General features: G+C 36.8%; 1 long non-coding RNA gene across 1 annotated transcript in view; it reads right to left on the bottom strand.

The window, feature by feature from the left end:
- Positions 1 to 6448: 6448 nt before the first annotated feature.
- Positions 6449 to 24770, bottom strand: part of LOC133251732 (uncharacterized) — a 40031-nt gene continuing 21709 nt past the window's right edge. Inside the window, exon 2 of the long non-coding RNA XR_009737762.1 lies at positions 6449 to 8716. This is a non-coding gene — a long non-coding RNA (uncharacterized LOC133251732). The remainder of the gene's footprint in view (positions 8717 to 24770) is intronic.

The raw sequence follows: 24770 nt of genomic DNA, 5'->3' as shown, positions 1-24770 counted from the left end.
GAATTAAACATTTTCTGTCAGTATCAGAAGATGGAGCTCTGTTCAAAAAATGAGAATGCTACTACAACCCTCGCTTTAATTGCTGCATTATAATCTCCAGACCTGAAAAGCCCTGGAGACCCTGATACATAAAATGCCTTTTCAGCTACACAGATGTGGAATTCATTACAAGTGTGTTGTAAGTTGGGAATATATCTTGAAGTCACTGAAAGAATATCAATGCCCTTGGGATATTTGATAATTTGAACTACTATTATTTAAAGTATAACAATGGTGATACAGTAAGAGAGAGCAAAAAAGTAAGAAAAAAATGTAATCACAATCACGAGGACACACGTTCATAAACACACCTTTAAGAAGGAAAATATAAATGCTGTCTCATGATATAATCATATAAAATAAGTAAGTCATTTATATATCAAACCTTAAGACACCTTTCTCCTCAAAAAACTTTTATCACGAACATAAAATAAGAACTATTGTTTCAAGGTCTCTATTTCTTATATTCATAGCTAAAATCAACGGCAAGTGCACAGTTCAGTTCAGTTCAGTCGCTCAGTCGTGTCTGACTCTTTGCGACCCTGTGGGCTGCAGCACGCCAGGCCTCCCTGTCCATCACCAGCTCCCAGAGCTTGCTCAAACTCATGTCCATTGAGTCGGTGATGCCATCCAACCACCTCGTCCTCTGTCGTCCCTTTCTCCTCCTGCCTTCAATGTTTCCCAGCATCAGGGTCTTTTCCACTGAGTCAGGTCTTCGCATCAGGTGGCCAAAGTACTGGAGCTTCAGCTTCAGCATCAGTCCTTCCAATGAATATTCAGGACTGATTTATTCATTGGCAAGTGCACAACTCGCAACTATCAATAGATTATAGGAGAAAGTTCACACATTTCAACAGTAACAATAGTACAGCAAGTGGTATGGTTTTCTCATCCCACTGAACTACTCAGAAAATAATTTCTAAGGCCAATGCATAGGCACTCTGAATTAGAAGATTTTTTTTTTCTTTCTCTTTTTTTCCGTTAGTCACATGTCAAATACGTGTCCTCTAAATTAACTGCGTGGGTCAGGATTAAAGAAAGAAGAAGGAGCACAGTCCATTTCAGTGAGCATATTAATTGGCCTCCGTGCATTATTTTTTCTTTGATGACTTAATTTAAAACCATTTTTGCCGAGAAATCTTCTGAAAGGGAACATGCGATTTTCAAAGAAAAGTTGTGAGACAAGCTGATCAAAGTGCCCATCAGCTGGAATAACATTTAACTGTGGGTGACCTGAAAATCCTCATAATGGAGCTTAATCACATAAAACGGAAAAACAAAACGAACAGCAAGAATGAGCATGGGGAGACAGCCCTATGCTGCCAATCAAGCAGTGCTTCACCAGTTCAGAGAGAAGACACCGGTCAGTGTGCTGATGTGATATCCAACTCAGTCCTAGGATTGACCTCCTTATCTCCTGCAGAGAAGAAGTTTGAGAACAAAGTATCACCACTGAAACAAGAGTAGAAAAGGTATCATCAAGATTTCCTTCATACTTACGTTTGTGTTGATATTCAAGGGCACAAAAATAAAACACATTACACTGAGTACGATTTATAAGTAGCAAGTGCCAAAAACACACACCATCATTTAAAACGCACAAAACTGGTTATCACACTCATTTAGCTTCACACTACACTATTTCAAAGAGTTATTGTATGATATTCACAATTGCAAGACTTTATTCTAGGTGTTCTGCCCTTTGCTTTGTGTTTCTATACAAGCAGTTTAAAATTAAAGTCATTCTTTATAGAAAATTATTTTGTTTTCTTCTAAATAATACATCCAAGTGGAAATTCCCATCACAATCATGAAAAAAAAAAAAAAAATGCATCCACCAAGAGAGACCTCTACACTCAGCAAAAGAAAGAATATCTTAGTGTGTTCCCTTTGGTATGTCCTGTATCTACTTGGAAGGCATTAAATGGCTTCTTTGAAAAAAGTCTATTGGCTTTTCTGTGTCTCAGTTGCAGAATATTGATAGGAAAAACAGACACAATACATCTTCTTACTCAATATGTCCTACATAATGGATTAGGCAGAAATCACACAGATGCTGTCTGTATGTCCCTACTGCTTTACTCAGTCAGAACATCTTAAGTCTTTTTATAAACCAAACGTATATCTTACATACTATTTGATTTCTATACAAACAATATCATATGGGCAAGTTGACTTCTGTCTAAAAGTTATATTTAAAAAAATAAATAAATAAAAAGATTTTGAACCTTTTCCATAGACTCGAATCCATAGGAATCGAGTGGCTTGTTCAGCCTCCTGAGCAGTGACAGGTTTTCCATCAGGCATTGCTCTGAAAACTGAAGGAGATCATATTAGCACCCTGACTCAAGTGACATAGTCCAGCAGAGAGTCAGTCCCATCACTGATAGGAGATTCAGTGAGCATAGACTGTGATTAAATGTTTCTTACTGTATAACAACCATAATACAATAAAGTTTAAAAAGAGACATACACTTTTAAGTAGTGCTGTGGTGATTGAAAGTTTCAAATTAAAATAGATTTATGATAACTGGGTTGCTAATATAGGCAAAATGATCCTCTCAATATTGTTTAATAAACCTTGTTAAATCAAAAAGTGTTGTAGGATAGGACTTGTCTTAAATAAAGTTGAAGTAATAATTTGGGATTTCCATGCATTTGCAAAAACTATTTGATTTTTTAATAGAATCCAAGAAAATATGATCAAAAGATATAATGTTTAAATGCCCACTCATAACAAGGAAGCGTTATTCCTATTCTTAAAGGTAAAAAGAATAAAATCAAAGAAACACGTATTGATTTGAGGCATCCTTTGGGGGAAAAAAGTGGTCTTCTTGTATGTGGCTGTGAGGCAGAGAGGTGAAGTTTCCAAGCCATGGTGACTTTTTTTAAAGCTGATTTCCTCCTTTATGAAAGAGCCTGTTTCACATTTTATGCTCACAGACTAGAGAAAGCAGGCTTGTGGTAAAGCCATAGAGTGGGAAGTAGTTTACATTCTGTGCTTATGTGGGAATAACAAATCAAAACCAGACACATGTTTGGTTTCAAAAGTATGGTTTTGTTATAGAAGATTTACTTAACGTTTGAAATACTGAAGTGCTATTAGCCTGGGGTTTGGATAGGAATAGAGAAAAGTTAACAGGTTGTATTTTTGCCAAAGTATTGATTTACATTCCACTGAAAGCCTCTTACTTGTTTTATATATTTTTTTCTGTATTCATAGAAACAGAAATCTGTGCTCAGTATAAATATCAAGTTATAGGACAAATGATTAATATAGGGTGTTAAAAGTCTGAATTTCTAAAAGAAGTTGAATTTACTTCAGTTCTGAGATGAAGACACTTCTAAAATATAGGTTCATTCTAGTCATAATTAAAATTAGCTACATCTAGCTTAAAAGTTCATCCATATCCTTTAGACCAACTATTTGACTGTTTGGATCCACATAATCTCAGAACCAATGTTACTGGTTACAAAGTAAAGCCAAACTGAAGAATAACATTATTTGCTTTTGTTTAAAAATAGCAAAAAGTAGCAAGTAAGGCACAATTCATAGAAAATTTTCCCTTCTGTCCCCGATGCTAATACCTGCATTATAGATAAGAATTAGTAAACTGCTTCTCTCTTTTTGCTTAATATTTTATCTTAGTAAGAAACGATTTCCTAAACCAATTAAGTATAGCAATAATTTTTGGATTGATAAGACAAATTTACTATCTGTTCTTTTTGGTGTAAATCCTTCATTATGCCCAATTTTTCGCATATGATAAGCATTTAAGAATCACTTCTCCCTATACCAGTCACCGGATTGTGTAAGGTGAAATGTGTTGAATATGTTTGTTGTATCTTGATTCAGTGAGAAAGGTCACAGTCACATTTTCCCCCTTGTATGAACAATTCCCTGAGGTGCACCAGCTTGGGCCCATATCATTGAGTTGAAAATCTAATTTGGAAATGGTTCTTGTTGATCTCCCATTTACTGTGTTTCTCCAACACATTCATCCATCAGGACTGACTCCTTGTTATATAACTATTTCCCTTTATACGGATGTTTACAGGGAAGTCACCAGATCTGTTCTTTCAATGCTTTATCACCTAGTTTTGAATACCGATGTGACTCAAAGTCTTCTAATTTGCAATTCATCTTTTACTGTCATCGGGCAATACTAATACATTTGACCTAAAGATAACTGAAACATACTGAGTTTTCATTCAACAAATCTTTAAAAGCAAGAGCTATTTTAATCATGTCCTGAGAAACAGGCTTCCCTGGTGGCTCAGAGGTAAAGAATCCACCTGCCAATGCAGGAGACATGGGTTCCATCCCCATATGTCGCAGGACAACTCAGCCCATGGGACCACAACTCCTGAACCTGTGCTCTAGAACCCGGGAGCTGCAACCAGTGAATCCATGTGCCGCAGCTACTGAAGCCTGCATGCCCCAGAGCCTGTGCTCTGCAACCAAAGAACCATCACAATGAGAAGCTGGAGCACCGTGACTAGAGAGTAACTCCACTGGGCATAACTAGGGAAAAGCCATGCAGCAGCATAGACTGGAACTGCCAAAATTAAAATAAATTAAAAAAAAATGTTTTTGAAAAAAAAAGAAAAACAACAAAACACATTAAAAAATTAAAAGTCATAATGTACTAAGAAAGGAAAAGAGAACTAGTTAGACATCAAAGTTTTGTGGGAATCAAAATAGTTTAGAATATTAAAAACATTTGGAAATATAAAGTCTTTCTTGTATACACAGGTATAATGTAGCAGAAACTAAGACAATTCTTAGAGGGTCTTCTCATGCAAAAATCATACAGAGTGAGTTACAGTTAATGAGAGGGAAATATCCTGGGTTTGTTCTCTCAATTCCAAAAAATAGTGTTCTTATGAAAACTTTTAAGGAAATCATTGGCTAGTAAAACAGTTTGGGTAGTAAAACATCTGAAATAGTTAATCTTAATTCAAATATTTCATCAGAAAAAACACTCTTCAGTCATAGAAGTCTATATTTTATCTACTAATTTAAACTCTAAAATGCCCTCAAATGGGATATTGTTGGAATATAAAGAATCTTTTATAATATGTTTTCATTTTTCATTCCGTACGTCTCCTTACTCCTTTATGGTAGATTTTGTAATCTTGCTGCAAACTTAAAAAAAATAATAAAACTATTTCTTGTTTATGGAAAGTTTCAACAAAAATTTGAAAATGGTGATATAAGTTAGAGCCTCATCTGTTCTTTATAAAAATTTTGATGTGATGCTTGATAGAGCTGCTGCTATTAACTTTCTTAAGAATTTCCTGTGAAACTTCACATGAAGCACTATTTGTCTGGGTACAGTGTTGGCTTTGAACACATACTGTAATTTTAAAAAATAGATGCTACGGCCTGAATGTTTTCCTCCCCCTTCCCCCAAGTTCACATGTTGAAACCTAATGCCCAAGGTGGTGGTGTTAGGAGCTGGAACCTCCAGAGTATGATTAGGGCTGAGGGGCTGACCCTCAGAGATGAGATTAATGCTTTGAGGAAAGAGCCGCAAGACAATCCCTTGCCCCTTCTACAATGACAGCACGAATCAGCAGTCTGCAAGCCACAGGGCGCCTTCACCCAAACACTGGTCTCTAGATCTTAAATTCCAGCCACCAGAATGACGAAAAATAAATGTCTATTATTTATGAGCCACCTGGTCTGTGGCTTTTTCTGTTGTTGTCACTGTTATAGTGACTGAATGACAACAACACAGTATTCAAAACGTCCGAGGACAACGAACCAGATGTATATCATTTCAAAAGGTAAAAATGTAGTTTCGTGGAATTGAAGATTAACAAGTTGACTCATGCAAAGTGGACTTTATTAACTTCATGAACTATTTAGATATTTTATACAATGTATATCTAAGATGGTTACATACTTTTCCAAATGGTTTAAACCCAGAATGTATGTCTCAAATTATTTTACCGTTTCTTAAATACTTAACAAAACAGGTGGACTTTGAAATTCTTATATTTGTAGAGTGGATCTAGTCTAAGTGGATGTGTTAGTCACTCAGTTGTATCCCACTCTTTGTGACCCCAGGGACTTGGGCCTGCCAGACTCTTCTATCCACGGCATTTCCCAGGCAAGAATACTGGAGTGGGTTGCCAGTCCCTTCTCCAGGGAATCGAACCCAGTCTCCAGCATTGCAAGTAGATTCTTTACCATCTGAGCCACCAGGGAAGCCAGGGGTCTAGTCTAAACTTTTACTTAACAATCACTTGGTTTGTTGAATAGTTTGGCTTTCTGGAGATAGATGGCAGTCTCTTAAGAGTGGCAGTTTATGCCATCTAGGTTTATGTGAAAGGATAAATTTACAGTATGCTTTTTCAGATTTCATAGGAGATGGCACATATGATAGGAAAGATGGTGCAATTACTCTAAAAATATCAACTTTATTTAATTTTTCATGGAATACTTTTCAGTTCAGTTCAGTTCAATCTCTCAGTCGTGTTCAACCCTTTGCAACCCCATGGACTGCAGCACACCAGGCCTCCCTGTCCATCACCACCTCCCGGACTTTACTCAAACTCATGTCTGTTGAGTCGGTGATGCCATCCAACCATCTCATCCTCTGTCGTCCCCTTCTCCTCCCACCTTCAATCTTTCCCAGCATCAGGGTCTTTTCCAATGAGTCAGGTCTTCGCATCAGGTGGCCAAAGTATTGGAATTTCAGCTTCAAAATCAGTCCTTCCAATGAACATCCAGGACTGATTTCCTTTAGGATGGACTTGTTGAATCTCCTTGCAGTCCAAGGGACTCTCAAGAGTCTTCTCCAGCACCACAGTTCAAAAGCATCAATTCTTCAGCACTCAGTTTTCTTTGGGGAATACTTTTATTATCATGAATACCTAAATCTTGCTGCTATATCTACACAATACTGGATTTCTCTGTAGTTTTAAATGAGTGAAGTGACAGTTTGGTGTTTTGTTTGTTAGTTTTACAATAAGTACTAGAAAGGCAAAAGTAGCGGTAGCTTATTTTCTGATACAAAATTAAGAAGTACAAATAAATGTACATGTAAATCCTTAGGATAGTTTGTGCATTATAGTGATTGATATTGTACATATAATCAAGTTGACCTCTGGCTATAGGGGAAGCATCATTCAGATTTTAACTTATCCTTGTTTTTTCTAAACTCTGAATATTAAGCAATGCCAAGAAATAAGATAATAAACCTTATTATTATTTTAATATATATCTTTTAAGAAGACAAGGGTAAAAAGGCTTGAGAAATTAACAACAGAGGAGAAAGTTTCGTCAGCTATAACCCAAGTTTTAATTAAAACCATGATTGATGGCAAGTGCCATCTTGCAATGTGACCTCTAGAAAGATCTACAGCTGTTGACTCAATTGAGAAGACGGTCTCTACTCTTTTCAAAGTAAAACACAAAGTATATAAATCATGTTTAGAATTATTAATCACATGAATATTACGTTAATAATTTAGAAATCTGAAGACAGGCAAAAATGTAGTCCTGAAAAATGAAGGAGCTTTGGGGACGCCTTATTTGGTAAGCCACCATTTCCAGATTATTAAACTAATCATTTAAAAAGAACTTTTCACTGCATTAATCCCATTTAAATTTAAGACAAACACTGAATAGAGATGAAGCTCTATTAGTCGCACAATGTGAATCAAATGGGACTACCGACAGGGCTGGAGAGAAGATACTACAAGTTCAGAAGACATCATTAGCCAAGAAGCGTTTAGCTAGGAAGGTGTCTGAATTAGAGAATTCCTTACCCACCAAGAGTGGTTTTATATATACTCCCAGATGATTCAACCTTTAGAAGAAAGCAAGTGAATGGATGGGACTCACAAAAAGGAAGAAAAAATGTAAGATGTTCATTATGTTTTGACATCGTTGATGAAGACCACGGGGCAGCTGTGCAGCTTTTCATTTTTTTTTTTTTTTAAGGGATTTAAACAAGGGTCTAGAAAAGCCAGCAAAACCAAGGTCAAACACCCTCTGTCTAGAACTCCCTGATATGAGGCCATTAATGCAAAACGGAAAAGAACTCTAATTCCAAGAAGAAAATGAAAAGACCAAGAATGTTGTGGCAAAAATGTGTTTTCAATAAAAGCTAAAAGCATGTGCATTAAATAGTTTGAAGAAGAGACATTTTTAGTGTCCATCTTTAAGCAAAGGAAATTCTGCTATTTAGACATCACTATGTGTTTTCAGGAAGCGGAGCAAAAGGCAACAAGCTTAAAGAGCATTGAGTGGGATTTACTATAAAAAAGATGAGATTTCCTGCACTAGGAGTTGTTAAATCCAGGAATAAGAGACAGAAGGAAGCTGTACTTTCTTTTGAAGGGGTAGAGAATTAAGGTAGCTTCTCATCTGTCAGGAAAGTTTAAGACAGGGTGAATGGATTAGGTGACCTTTCAAAATTACTTCCATCCCAGGGTTTATGATGTCAGTATAAACCAGCAGCCCCAGCTGGAAACCTGGCCAGGGACCCCCCGGCTCCTGCACGCGTTCGTGCTTCCGCTGAAAGCTCAGCCAGGTAACGTGCTAGAGAAACTGACGGTCACTAGCGCAAGCTTGGAGTCAGAGAGCTTGGGTTCTAAAACTGCTGAGTTTCAGCGTCTTCAGTCACGAAAGGTGGGTAACTGTCGTACTTGCTTCATTAGCCTGTTGAAAGAGTGAGATGGTGAATGAACATAAAGCGGACAGTATGAAGTGGGAACAATAAATATCCATGTTCTCATTAGACCCTATTCTGCCACTGCAGCAACCATTGCGGTACAAAATCATGTGAACGTTCTGCCTTTCTTTCTTGTCTATTTTCCCTTATATCGTCTATTCCTCCCTGCTTCTCTCAAGAGGAAAGCTCTGTGTCTATCAAGAAAAAAATGAACAACGAAATTTCACCAGGCAATACAGACTGCTGCTACATGAGAGGTAGATAAAGTAAACAGCTAAATGAACACTAAAATATTCGAAAATTCCCAAATATTAGTAAGCTATGCTTTCTGGAGTGAAATTTGATGCATCTGTTAAAATACTTTGTAAAGGTTTCTATTATTAGAAAAAAAGTTTTTGTTTTGTTTTATAAAATACAGCTTTTATGCTTCCTCCTGTCTTTATAGTGTTCTCCAAAAGTTATCAGCTATTAGTCCCAATCATTCTTCTAGGAAGGAACTGGCCCTTACCCTTTATTTTTGACATGAATATAGACTTGGCTTGTAAGTATACATATTTAATAATTTTTAAATGTTTAGTATACACATTTAATAATTTTTAAATGTTTACAAGTGTATCTATTCATACATATATAAGTATCATTTGCAGTGGCTATGAAAGTTGTTAGTGGTGAAATAACCATAAATCTGAACTTACTTCTGTTGTATCAGGCTTTTACTATAGCTTAGTACAAAAACCAAACCTTCATTTTCTTCCTCATTTTTCTTTGGGATGAAATCTTTGTGAACCAGTAATATGTTATTAAACTAATCAACAAAATACATGAATATATACATAAAATTATGTATACAAATTATATCGGTACTGTTTTTAAAGTTGCATATATGATGGCTTAGATGGCAGAGAATCTACCTGCAATGCAAGAAACCTGGGTTTGATCCCTGAGTCAGGAAGATCCCCTGAAGAAGGGAATGAATTCCAAGGACAGAGGAGCCTGCTGGGCTACAGTCCATGGGATCGCAGGGTCAGACTCGACTGAGTGACTAACACTTAACAAATACGTTTGTATTTGGCAATTGTTCTGAATAAACTCATGCGATTCCTGTTTACATGTATATTTCTACCAAACAGGCAGCATTTATTTATTTATTGCTCAGTATATAATCTCATAAAGAATACTTTCTTCTTTGCATCTACTATTTTAAAAGTGAGTCAGTCATTTAAATATTTCTGTTTATTTTCGAATGATATTCAAATATCTCCAAAAATATTGTACTAATCATATTGATAAAATATGAATGATGATAAGGAAAAAAATCAGCAAGCAATACCCAAGGCCTGTCTTTTTTTTTTCAATTTGAATACAATACTATTGAATTTATTCATTGCTTCCTTCATTCTAGGCACCATGTTGGGGACACAAAGCCAAATATGATATATGCATTTTCACAGCATGCTGTACTGTTTTCCACATTTGATTATAGATAATTACATCTCTCCCCCCAAACTGTAAGCTGCTGCTGCTGCTGCTGCTAAGTCACTTCAGTAATGTCCGACTCTGTGCGACCCCATAGATGACAGCCCACCAGGATCCCCCGTCCCTGGGATTCTGCAGGCAAGAATACTGGAATGGAGTGCCATTGCCTTCTCCGAAACTGTAAGCTACTGGATGGCAAATGCTCTATTAGCTTTTTGTCTTTGTATTTCTAGTGCCTGACAAACATTCAGCTTTTTGAGTGATGGAGTCAATGAATGGAACTAAGGGACTGAACTAAGAGTTTATCTCCAAGAGAACTGTTCTCTATTTTCATATTAGACACCAAAATAATGGGATAAAAATATTAAATTTCTTATTCGCTACGGGAGTATCAGGCACCTCATTTTCTTCCAGTCACTGACTCTAACCTTTAAAACTAAGGTGAACATATGAGAGGAGGGCAGTTACCACTTGCTTAATATTCACTGACCAGCTAACTCTGTGTCTTTTGGTATTAAGCGACTTTGGAACAATGATCACATCATGCAAGTTGCCCCTGAATTACTTTGCCCTTTCTAGGGTTTTGTGTGTTTCTTTGTTTATTGTATATAAACCCCAAGTAAACACTGATCAACCGCACACACACATCACCCTTGTTCTTTAATAGAGACAGAGATAATTCATCAAGTAAATCTTATAATGTCTCGCTTCTTGTTTATAAGTCCCCTGATTAACCATATCATTATTGCTGTTTTCATAAGGAGACCTAACATGGTGGAGAAAAGAAGACACATGAATACAGCTAACTGATAATAAAAGAACTGATGGAAAAAAAAAAAACACCACACAATTCTGTCAGTCACCTTAAGAAATGTCACCCCCAGGAAAATAAAATTGAGCGTATAGCATGAACCGCATATATCTGCTTACATCCCTTGGGCCAAAAAAAAAAAAGTCTTATTTATGTCTTTCACGGCTCTGGCTTACTGATCTTCTCTGGACCTCTTGACTGTCAATATTTTTGTTTGGGGGGAATACTTTTTCTCTTTCCAAGCTGAAAGAAAAATACAAGCTTGTTTTCTCCTTCCCTCCAGGATGGAAAAGAAGAAAAACTGCACTTAAAAAGAAACTATTTTAAAAAGCGACTGCCATAAAAAAATGGAAGCAGATACATGCCGTGGGAAGAATTCAAATGTGTGCTTATTTCATAAAAAAGTTAGCACTGACTGCCCTCACCAAACTGATCTTGCTATATTCATCATAAAAAAATGAATTCTCTCCAATTAAAAAGATACAGAGAACCCCAATATCTTAACAGATTGTGTTAAATAGAACTATCTCATATATATGTGAGGACCTGAGCCTGATCTTCACAAAGAGATGATAGTGATTTTGATGAGGGCCGCCCTAAGGATACCTGTTGACTGGCTAGGTATTATTTCTCTTCTCTCCATTCCAATCCAAATCAATTAAGGTTATGGAACTGCCAATATGACATCTTCAGCAGTTGTAAATGTAGCACTGTATTACAGATTCAGATTCCACATACCAATTCACTTCTAGTTCACACACACACAAAATGTTGTTTTAAAGTCTCTATTTATTCTAGATTAACATCTTATTTGACTACTGATTGAATGTTTTAATGCTTGCGATCCTATATAATAATAAAAAAAAATATTGAGCGCATTTACTTCACTGCCTACAATTCAACCAGCCAACTCATAAAAATATCATTTTGGATCAAGTTTTTACCTGATTCCAGGTATCAAAAAGTTGGGAAAAATTCCAAATAAATATACATGAATCTGCCATGCAAAATAATAGGTGCATCCATGCTTTCTCTGTTTGAAGGTGGCATGCTCTGCTAATCAACCAGAATTCCCTGTGTTACAAACTCATATAATATCCTTTAGACACCACCAGATTCAAAATGTGTTTTTTCCCACTAGTCTCAAAATGTCACAAAGATAGAAGCTCTGTGATTTGAAACAGAAAAGGTTTTTGAGTGTGCCTCCTTCCTTTATCCACCCTATTATATGGAATAATATATACACATTTACACATTATTACTTATTCTTACAATTAGCTAAAATGTACAGGTAAAGTCAGGGTGTTTGAGCACAATTCCATTTTATGCACCTGTGTATTACTCTGAATTAAAAACAAGTCATACAGTTAAAATTTGAAAACCTGCTATACTAGGAAAGTTTTTTTTTTAATTCTATATGTTTTGTTTTGCTTATATATATATTTTTTAATCTCACAGTGTACTTGCTAACAAAAGTCAAAGCGTTAGTCACTCAGTCATGTCTGACTCTTTGTAATTCCATGGACTGCAGCCCTCCAGGCTCCTTTGTCTACGGAATTCTCCAGGCAAGAATACTGGAGTGGGTTGCTATTCCCTTCTCCAGGGGATCCTCCTTACCCAGGGATCAAACTTGGGTTTCCTTCGCAGGTGGATTCTTTACCACCTGAGCCACTAACAAATGTTAGAGTCTAATTCTCACATTAGAAAACATGTATGAAGAAGAAAACAAAGAAATTACAGTAGCACTTTATTTAATATTTGGTTTTAATGAAGCAAAGACAAATACTCTACACTTAGCTCTCCACATCTATTCAAATATTGATTTAGATATTTTACAAAAAAGTTCAAATCACAGAGGGAAAATTACAGCTGAATAAAGTGGGCAGAAGCTGGTGCCCTATACTTGTCAAAATTATTGTTAGGGTTTAATGGACTGGCAAGATGAATAGCTTTCATGGCAAAAAAAGAACGAACATTTTGGTCAGGAGTTTAATGAGCTCAATGAGATGCTTACATGTCCAAAAAAGCACACAGAACATCTGGCACTGGTGGTTAAAATGATAATCCAAGGGTTGTTCTGAATGCTATGTAAAAAAAAGCCAGCAACCTGCTAACATCTACTTAAAGTGATAATTTCGGAGATATTAGAAGTGGGAAATCAATATTGTCCCCCAATTTGCAGTCCAGATAATACTCATGCTTTCATTTTCTGAAAAATAAAAATTTTATTTCTCCTAAAATTCCCCAGATCAGAAAATCTATTACACACACCCAGAGAGACACACACAAAGTAGACAAAGCAATCTGATATCTCTTAGCCTCTGGTAGCTTACATTTAAATAGCCATTGAAATAATCATCTATTTTAAAAATATCATTAAGCATGAACTTATAAAACAAGAGAACAAAGAGGAAAACAGATGCCATGAATTTACTGGAAATTAGAAAATTCGTTTATAGCACAATTGTAAAATCAACTTGGAAAGTATTCTACATTTTGAGCGCTTAGTTGGAAAACTGAATAAGTTAAGAAGAAATAATGTTTCCTCTTGCCATTAGTACTATCGTTTTTGACTCTCTGAATTGGAAGCTGGGTTTGCATCTCATTAATATGTGCGTGACTGCAAGGAGATCCAATCAGTCCATTCTAAAGGAGATCAGCCCTGGGTGTTCTTTGGAAGGAATGATGCTAAAGCTGAAACTCCAGTACTTTGGCCACCTCATGCGAAGAGTTGACTCATTGGAAAAGACTCTGATGCTGGGAGGAATTGGGGGAAAGAGGAGAAGGGGACGACAGAGGATGAGATGGCTGGATGGCATCACCAACTTGATGGACGTGAGTCTGAGTGAACTCCGGGAGTTGGTGATGGACAGGGAGACCTGGTGTGCTGTAATTCATGGGGTCGCAAAGAGTCGTACACAACTGAGTGACTGAACTGAGCTGAACTGAATCTGTGCGTGTGTGCTCAGTTGCTTCCATCGTGTCGGCTCTTTGTGACCCCAAGGACAGCAGCCCGCACGTCTCCGGTGTCCATGGCATTTCCCCGGAAAGGATAGTGGGGTGGGTTGTCATTTCCTCCTCCAGGGGATCTTCCCGACCCAGGGATGGACCTGCATCTCCTGAGGCTCCTGTTTGGGCAGGTGGAGTCCCCGATTAACCTCCCCATGCAGAATCACTAGGACAGAAGGGTTAATAGATGCTCCTCTGTCTCACTAGACCTATTAGAGCAGTCAACATATCTTTAACGTCGTGTAACTTTCGACTACTTTTTTAATGTCAGTCTTTTCACGTTGCAGTAAGCAGTTGTACTGTTCATCAGCTTGTGAGTATGTGTCCAGAAGACCTGTGTTCTCAGCTTTGGGAGTGGGTTACAGAGGCCATGGTTGAACGTTCCATTGTTTTTCAGAAAAAACATTTTAAAATATTTTACAATAATAATATATCATATACAGCACTATTATAAATATATATCAATATAATGCATTTTTTCTATACAGTGTCTCCATTTTTATAGCCTTAAAAATTGAAGAGCAACTCTGTACTATTGATTTTGTATAGTAAATTATTTAACTTTTAGAAAAATTAAAAGAAAAGTTACTATTGTTTCAGACAGCTTTCTTCATAGAATGTATGGTATATATTAGTAGATAAGGTATATTGATGAGGCAAAATTTTGCTGATGCTGATATCTCGTATTGTACATGCTGGACAATTCAAGGTGAGTAACTTAAAAGACACCATTCTTAGTTGCCAATGTTTGCAAATACAGTGTCAAAATATTTCTAATTCCTTGAAAAATATATTTAGAAATCAATCACAATAAATGCATGACATAAAATACAAAATAATGAACAATATTTACACAGTAACATGTTTTCAAAAAGTTTGTGGGTATGAACACCCATATAGAAAACAATATCAAAAGTCAAAATACATAATAAGATTCTGAAATACCATTGATGATCTTATGGTGAGCAGTTATTTATCTTATTTACATGAAAAATAACTAAAATTTTCTCATAAGAATATGTCTTGTGCTAAATGTTTGTGATAATAAGCCATAACCAAGGTATTACCTTATGTATGTATTTTTATAAATATTTCCCATAGCAACACTCAGTAAAATTGTTTATACATTGGTGTTCATCATATATCCACTGTATATTTCTGGCAAAAGTTGGAATTCTCCTTGTGAAAGTCATACTACTTTTGTCAGGCATAGGGACTTCTTATAACATTGTTTTAAAAATCTTGGCTAAGGTATTTAGTGAAAGTGAAGTCACTCAGGCGTGTCTGACTCTTTGCAACCCTGTGGACTGTAGCCCACCAGGCTCCTCCATCCATGGGATTCTCCAGGCAAGAGTACTGGAGTGGGCTGCCATGCCCTCCTCCAGGGGATCTTCCTGACCCAGGGATTGAACCCAGGTCTCCCTCATTGCGGGCAGACGCTTTAACCTCTGAGCCACAAGGTAGTTAGTAGATAATGTCAAAAATAAAATTATCAAAATTTTATAGAAAACTTGGAAAATTTTACTTTTGTCTTAAATGTGCAAAAAGTGAATGTGGTATACTGTAATACCAATAATCTATGCTCTTTGCTATTAAGCATTTACAAATCTCAGGACTGCATCATTATAATTAAAATAAATTGCCCTAATAAATCCCTAAAGCAATTATCAAACCGTACATCTAAATGCTATTTATGTAGAAAGAACAATAAAGTTTGCATAGCTTGAATGAATAGGAAAATCAAGATATGTTACTACAATAAATAGGAAACTAAACATTCCAGATGTACGCAAGGTAAGCAAATCCACTTTGTATTTCAGAAGTACAGATGAAACAGTCTTTTTACTCATTGCATGAAAATGATTCTGTGTTAAAAGGAACCCCCTCTTTGGTCAAAATTACATTTTGTATATAAAGTAGTGATTAAAATAATTTGAAAGTTCCAGGTTTTCTAGGCTTGGAGGAAATGGTGACTAAAACCAAACAAACCTGCTTTAACTTAAACACTGGTTCTGATTCATGATGATCAAATGTTAATACCACCCCTCACTTCTCAAAAACAAAACAATATTTATAACAATGTCATGGAATGTATGTAATTCCATAGTATCCTCAGGGAGCCAGAAATCAAGAAGCATCCCTGAAAGGTCAAGAGAAGATAGAAGTAGATTATAGAAGGAAGGCTCAGTTCAAACATAAGCAAGGGGACAGTTCTAAAATATGGCAGAGAATGCATATTCTTCTCTGTTTGATCCATGTAGCCAAAGCCCACTATGAGTATATCAATCTACAAAAGTATTTATGTTAAAATGCATCAGTAAAAAAATCTTCATCAGACATACTTGATGGGTAGCAGTAGGAGAAAAGGGAGAGAAAATGGAAATGAATGAAATTCGGCTTTATTAGGGGGGTGCAAATGTTCACTGACACTAACCTTGACTGAAAAAGTAAACATTGAAAAATATAACACTTAATGTGTATTAAAATAGAATAATGAGATTCAACTTTCTGCAAAGCTGAAGTAGTGGGTTAGCAGTTTAGAATCATCATTCTTTAAACATAAATAAGCTATCCTTACATCATATATATCTAACACATATATATTGTATATATATGTGTGTGTGAAAGCAATGGGCATCTCCAGGGCAGTACAAATTTGTGAGGCAAAGACCTATGAGAGTAAGGATGCACACATGTGTACCCAGGATTTGGTACTCTTTTTTTTTTTTTTCCCCCAACAGATATTTAACTATGCATAGCAGGTAGCTGGCAGGTTAATAAGCTGAAAATAATTTTGAACAGACCATATGGCATTAAGTAGATGGTGAGAACTGAACAAAGGCTTATTCAGTCCTTGGGCTTTGGCTGGCAAGCTGAAGTGGTAAATCCTAAGAGTAAGGTCCAACAAGAAATAAACCAGTCATCCCCAAAATAAAAATCCAGCTTCAATTCACCTCAGTCTTTTATCGGATTAAGGTGACCAGGGATTTCTAGTGGTCAATCTCAGCCATGTTCAGAGGAGGATAATTGAGAATCTCAAATAACCTTAAAATTCCAACACACAAGGAAACTAAACTGCGACTGTAAATTGCAAAACAAATCGGAACATATAAAGAAACTACATGGGCATTGGTAATGTATAATTCAGTTATCGACTTTAAAATAACTACACTTTTCTAAAAAAGGTCTGTATAGACAAAGTTGTGGTGTTTTCAGTAGTCATGTATGGATGTGAGTGCTGGACCATAAAGAAGGTTGAGTGTCAACGAATTGAAGCTTTCAAACTGTGGTGTTGGAGAAGACTTTTGAAAATCCCTTGGACTGCAAGGACATCAAACCAGTCAATCCTAAAGGAAGTCAATTCTGAATACACATTGGAAGGACTGATGCTGAAGCTGTAGCTGAAATACTTTAGCCAACCCACTGGAAAAGATCCTGATGATAGGAAAGACTGAAGACAAAAGGAGAAGGGATGGCAAAAGATGAGATGGGTAGATAGCATCATCCACTTAATGGGCATGAGTTTGAGAAAACTCTGGGAGATAGTGAAGTGCAGGGAAGCCTGGCATGCTGTAGTCCACAGGGTCGCAAAGAGTTGGGCATGATTTCGTGACTGAACACCAACAACAGTACAGGTACTTCCCTGGCATTCCAGTGGTTAAGATTCAAAGCTTCCACTGTAAGGGGCGTGAGTTTGACCCCTTCTCAAGGAACTAAGATTCCACATTCTGCAAGTTGAGGCAAAAAAAAAAAAACCTTAAAAATAAACAAATAACTAAACTACATATATTTAAGAAATTAAAAGATTACATTAATCATCAGAATACTACAAAAATAAGGAAAAAGAACAAATGAAAATCTGACAAGTGAAAATATAATTGATGTTAAGAATAATATGCAATTGCTTATAGAATATTAGATGCAGGTAAAAAGAGAATGAGTATCAAAAGGCAAATCAGGAAAAAATAGCCAGAATAAAACATAGAGATTAATGAAGTAAATAATATAACAAATGAAGAGGAACTAAAAAAACCTCTTGATGAAAGTGAAAGAGGAGAGTGAAAAAGTTGGCTTAAATCTCATCATTCAGAAAACTACGATCATGGCATCTGGTCCTATCACTTCATGGGAAATAGATGGGAAAACAGTGGAAACAGTGTCAGACTTTATTTAGGGGGACTCCAAAATCACTGCAGATGGTGATTGCAGCCATGAAATTAAAAGACGCTTACTCCTTAGATCCAACCAGTCCATCCTAAAGGAGATCAGTCCTGGGTGTTCATTGGAAGGACTGATGCTAAAGCTGAAACTCCAGTACTTTGGCCACCTCATGCGAAGAGTTGACTCATTGGAAAAGACCCTGATGCTGGGAGGAATTGGGAGCAGGAGGAGAAGGGGACGACAGAGGATGAGATGGCTGGATGGCATCACTGACTCGATGCAGTTGAGTTTGGGTGAACTCCGGGAGTTGGTGATGGACAGGGAGGCCTGGTGTGCTGCAATTCATGGGATCACAAAGAGTTGGACACGACTGAGCGACTGAACTGAACTGAATATAACAAAAACAGGATACATAAGAGGTGTAAACAGTGTTCCAAAAGATAAGAAAGAAAATGATGCAGAAGCAATGCTTGAAGATAAAATGGAAGGGAAAGTGGCAAAATTTATGGAAGACATCAACACATATATTCAAAATACAAAAATCACAAGAAGAAAACCATACAAACAAAACCATAACTAGGAACTTCACAGTATAACAACTGAAAACCAAAGGCAAAGAAAAGATCATAAAAGTATGCAGAGAGAAAAGAAGTCTTGTCAAAAGAGCAACAAGATTGAACCTGAATTATCAACAGAAATAATAGAAAGCAGAGGATAAGAGAATGGCATGCTTCATGTGCTGAAAGAAAATAATTTCCAATTTGAAATTCCATACCCAATACATTGCCAACTTAGAATTCTATATGCAACAAAAATATCATTCATTTAAAAAATTTTCAGGAGAGTAAAAGCTAAGATACTTTATTAGTAGCATAAGAACACTAAATACATCATTAAAGAACTTTTCTCAAACATAATATGAATGATCTCAGATGGAAATTTGTAAATAGGGAAAGAAATAAAGGGCAACATAAGGTGTCCACCCTCATCACTTTATTTAGCAGAGGTTTGGAAGTCCTAGCCATGGCAATCAGAGAGGAAAGGGAAAGGAATCCATATTGAAAATGAAGTCAAACTGTCACTGTCTTCAGATAACATGGTACAACACATAGAAAATCCTAGAGGCCACCAGAAAACTACTAAAGGTCATCAATGAATTTTTTTTTAAGTTGTAGGGTATGAAATGAATATACAGAAATCTCCTGCATTCCTGTACATTAACAACAAAAGATCAGAAATAGAAATTAAGGAAACAATCTCATTTACCATCACATAAAAAAGAATAAGATATCTAGGAACAAACTTACCTACGGAGGTATACAAACTGTACCCCAAAAATGATAAACACTGAAGAAAGACATCAAAGATGACACAAAGGGGAAGATACACCGTGTTCTTGAATTGGAAGAATCAGTGTTGTCAAAATGACTATATCAGCAAAGGCAAGCTACAGATTCAGTGCAATCTTTATCAAACTACAAATCGCATTTTTCACAGAACTAGAAGAAAAAATATTAAAACCTGTTTTCCAGGAGGCACAGTGGTAAAGGCTCTGCCTGGCAATGCAGGAGACGCAGGAGACGAGGGTTCCATATCTGGGTCAGGAAGATCCCCTGGAGGGGGAAATGGCATCCCACTCCAGTACTCTTGCCAGGGAAATTCCATGGACAATGGAGCCTGGTGAGTTAGACACAACTGAGCGACTGAACATGCACTCAGGCATGGGAACACAAAAGACCACAAAAAAGCTAAATCACTTCTGAGAAGAAAAATGGAGCTGGAGAAATCAGGCTCCCTAACTTCAGATTATACTACAAAGCTACAGTAATAAAAAAAGTATGATGCTGGCACAAAAGCAAAAAAAACATGTCAATAGAGTAGGATAGAAAGCCCAGAAATAAATCCATGAACTGACGGTCAGTTCATGTAAAAAAAAAAATTCAATTATAACTTTCTATAACATCATACATGAAAATAAACTCAAGTGGATTAAAGACCTGAGTGTAAGGCTGAATATTATAAAACTCTTAGATATAAACATAAGCAAAACACTCCTTGACACAAATCACAGCAATATTTCTTTGGATTTATCTCCAGGAATAATGAAAATTAAGACAAAAATAAGCAATGGGACTTAATTAAGCATAACAGCTTATATAAGCAAACATAACAGCTTATATACAGCAAACATAACAGCTTATATATAGTCCCATAAGCAAATGGGACTTAATTAAACATAACAACTTATATGCAGCAAAGGAAACCATAAAAAAATGAATAGACAACCCACAGAATGGAAGAAAATATTTGCAAACAATGTGACTAACAAGCAGTTAATCTCCAAAATTTATAAACAACTCATGCAACTCTATGCCAAAAAATCCAAAAAAAACTCAATCAAAAAATGGATAGAAGATCTAAATAGACATATCTCCATAGAAGACATACAGATGACCAAGAGGCACATGAAGAGGCATTCAGTATTGCTAATTATCAGATAAATGCAAATCAAAACTACAGTAAGGTTTCACCTCACATCAGTGAGAACATCCCTCACTAAAAAGTCTACAAAAAATAAATGCTGGAAAGGGTGTTGAAAAAAATGGAACACTTTCTGACTGTTGGTGGGATTGTTAATTGGTACAAACACTATGGAGAGCAGATGGAGGTGCCTCAAGAAACTAAAAAGGAAGCATCATATGATCCAGCAATCTCACTCCTGGGCATACCTCCAGATGAAAACATCGTTTGAAAGGATACGTGCACCCCAATGCTCACTGCAGCCTTGTTTATAATAGCCAGGCCATGGAAGCAACCTAAATGTCCACTGACAAAAGAACAGATAAAGAAGATGTGGAACAAATATACAACGGGATATAACTAAGCCATGCTGCTGCTGCTAAGTCGCTTCAGTCGTGTCCGACTCTGTGCGACCCCATAGACGGAAGCCCACCAGGCTCCCCCGTCCCTGGGATTCTCCAGGCAAGAACACTGGAGTGGGTTGCCATTTCCCCTCCAATGCATGAAAGTGAAAAGTGAAAGTGAAGTCACCCAGTCGTGTCTGACTCTTAGCGACCCCATGGACTGCAGCCTACCAGGCTCCTCTATCCATGGGATTTTCCAGGCAAGAGTACTGGAGTGGGGTGCCTTTGCCTTCTCCAGTAACTAAGCCATAGAAAGGATGAAATACCTTTTGCACCACATGGATGGACCTGGAATAATCATACTAAGTGAAGTAAGTCAGACAGACAAAGACACATATTATGTATCACTTAATACATGTATATGTAATATGTATTATACATTATGTATCACTTATATGTGGAATCTAAAAAAAAATGATACAAATGAATCAATTTACAAAACAGAAAGACTCACAGACTTCAAAAATAAACTTATGGTTACCAAAGGAGAAAAGTGACAGGAAGGAATAAATTAGAAGGTTGAGATTAACATATACACACTACCATATATAGAATAGATAATCAACCAGGAACCACTATATAGCACAGGGAACCCAACTCAATATTAATTAATAACATATATGAAAAAAAAATCTGAAGAAGAATGAGTTCAGTTCAGTCCCTCAGTTGTGTCTGACTCTTTGGGACCCCATGAACTGCAGCACGCCAGGCCTCCCTGTCCATCATCAACTCCTGGAGTTTACCCAAACCCATGTCCATTGAGTCAGTGATGCCATCCAACCATCTCATCCTCTGCCATCCCCTTCTCCTCCCACCTTCAATCTTTCCCAGCATCAGGGTCTTTTCAAATGAGTCAGTTATTCACATCAGGTGGCCAGAGTATTAGAGTTTCAGCTTCAACGTCAGTCTTTCCAATGAACACTCAGGACTGATTTCCTTTAGGATGGACTGGTTGGATCTCCTTGCAGTCTAAGGGACTCTCAAGAGTCTTCTCCAACACCACAGTTCAAAAGCATCAATTCTTTGGTGCTCAGCTTTCTTCACAGTCCAACTCTCACACCCACACATGACCACAGGAAAATCCATAGCCTTGACTACACCTTTGTTGCCAAATAATGTCTCTGTTTTATAATACGCTCTCTAGGTTGGTCATAACTTTCCTTCCAAGGAGTAAGTGTCTTTTAATTTCATGGCTGCAGTCACCATCTGCAGTGATTTTGGAGCCCAAATAAATAAAGTGAACCACTGTTTCCCCATCTATTTGCTATGAAGTGATGGAACCAGATGCCATGATCTTAGTTTTCTGAATGTTGAGTTTTAAGCCAAATTTTTCACTCTCCTCTTTCACTTTCATCAAGAGGCTCTTTAGTTCTTCTTCACTTCCTGCCAGCAGGGTGGTGTCGTCTGCATGTCTGAGGAGAATGGATGTATGGATATCTGATTCACTTTGCTGTACAGCAGAAACTAACGCAACATTGTGAATCAACTATTCTCCAATGAAAATTAAAAAAAAATTTAAACAGAGAAGCGATATGCTACTAAGAAAAAATATATAAGACTAAGGACTTCATCATAGATGCTGGCAACCCAGTTAAAATGCGTTAAGTTTCTAAGCTATTTGGAAAGAACTTATGATGTGTTCAAAGTCCATGCCATCAATTCTTAAGTCAAATTTTCATAAGGTATCCCATTAAATATTCCATAGTTTTCTTTTTAAAGTTTGAGTGTTTTTTCTTTATTTTCTTTTTTTTTAATTAGAGGCTAATTACTTTACAATATTGTATTGGTTTTGCCATACACCAACATGAATCCGCCACGGGTGTACACGTGTTCCCCATCTGGAACCCCCCTCCCACCTCCCTCCAGTAGAAGGGTTCAAGCAAAACATCTTTATTATTTTTATTTTTATATTTGATTATATTAAGCCTGTAAATTCATTTTGATATTCACCTAGAATATACGTATGCACAGAGTGGCAATATATTTTATATCTATAATCTTTAGCTAGGACTATGAGGCTGGTGTTAAAAACCTGTAGCTTCATAGGTGCAAAGTATGTATATTAATATAAATAAAATAATTTGTGGGTATTCAGTAAGATAGCTAATTCTAGGGGAAATGTAATTGTTTTCAAAAATATTCTCAATCTGTGCTGTGCTTAGTTGCTCAATCGTGTCTGACTCTTTCTGACCCCATGGACTGCAGTCCGCTAAGCTCCTCTGTCCATGGGAATACTCCAGGCAAGAATACTAGAGTGGGTTACCATGCCCTCCTCCAGGGGATCTTCCCAACCCAGGGATCAAACCCAAGTCTCCCACATTGCAGGCAGATTCTTTACCCACTGAGCCACCAGAGAAGCCCAAGAATACTGGAGTGGGTAGCCTATCCCTTCTCCAGGGGACCTTCCCGACCCAGGAATTGAACCAGGGTTTACTGCATTGCAGGCGAATTGTTTACTAGCTGAGCTACCAGGGAAGTCCATTCTTAGTCTACCAGAATAGAGATAATGTTTATCATGAAAAAGCAAAATTTGACTAGCATCTTCAGAAGAATAAAAGCTAATTGATGTATTTTCCTTCCTTTCAAAGTATTTTAGAATAAAGAGTTAAGTCATTTTAATTATAAGAACATTTTAAGAGAAATTTGTTTTTGAATAATTTTCCAGACATTATTATAGGGAAAAATATCTAGCTGCTTTTGACACTTGCTATGACAATCTCAGCCTAAGTACACTAAGAACCAAAATAGTTTTAAATTGGTCACTGCAGATGATAAATTTCCACTGAGTGTGCTTAACAAATAGAAATATAAGAATTGGAATAATATGTTTCGATTGGGACTTACACTAAGCAAAGTCTAATAATGTATGATCATTTCTGGAAAAAAGAATCAATAATGTTTACAAATTAACTACCAGGCCTAGGATACCCTGTTGTCAGATATTCATTTGTCAACTAGAGGAGGACTATTCATGTAATGTCATGGAATGAACAAGAATTCTTTCATATTTATCTCATGGATTTTTTTCTCCTTTTGAAAGCATAAAATGCAAAAAATTCTTGCAACATAAGGGAGCATGCAGTAACTCTCTGAAGGGTTGGTCACGGTGTATAAATGTGGGTTGAAAATGTTTTCCTTCTTCATATATTGTTTTATACAATGAGCAATTCACTATCTTAAAGAAAAAACTTAGAGAAAGAAGTTGGCAAACACAAATATACAAAATGATTATTAGATATTAAGAATGTGTCATCTTTCTACCACAGAAAAAATCTAAGTAGAGTTTTAAGTCATCTGCAAAAGAGCAAACAAAAAATCTAGACTTCCTTCCTGAAGTCAGCATAGAGGCCGTCTAGGTATCTAGGGGTAAAAGGTAGAAGAACAGAAATCTCTCTCTTCCACTTCCCTATGAAAATCGTTCCTGTCTCTGAGGGGAGCCGGTGCAGAAGCCTTCCGCCGCTATTGTGAGTTCCTCCATTGTGCTTCTCTTTTCCATTTTTTTCCTCCAACCCAACAGAATTGAAGTTTACTTACAAACTGCCCCCCCGCCCCCGCCCATATATCTGAGCTTTGACTGACAGCAAGTTTATTCCGTAACTGAACTTGAATGGCACTGAACGCTTCAGATACTCTTTCCTCTTGCCAGGTCTCTTCTTGCAA

This window comes from Bos javanicus, chromosome 7 (genome assembly GCF_032452875.1).
Source record: "Bos javanicus breed banteng chromosome 7, ARS-OSU_banteng_1.0, whole genome shotgun sequence".
Lineage (NCBI taxonomy): Eukaryota > Metazoa > Chordata > Mammalia > Artiodactyla > Bovidae > Bos > Bos javanicus.
The sequence above is the reverse complement of the archived record's forward strand: the minus strand, read 5'-3'. Positions and strand labels throughout refer to the sequence as shown.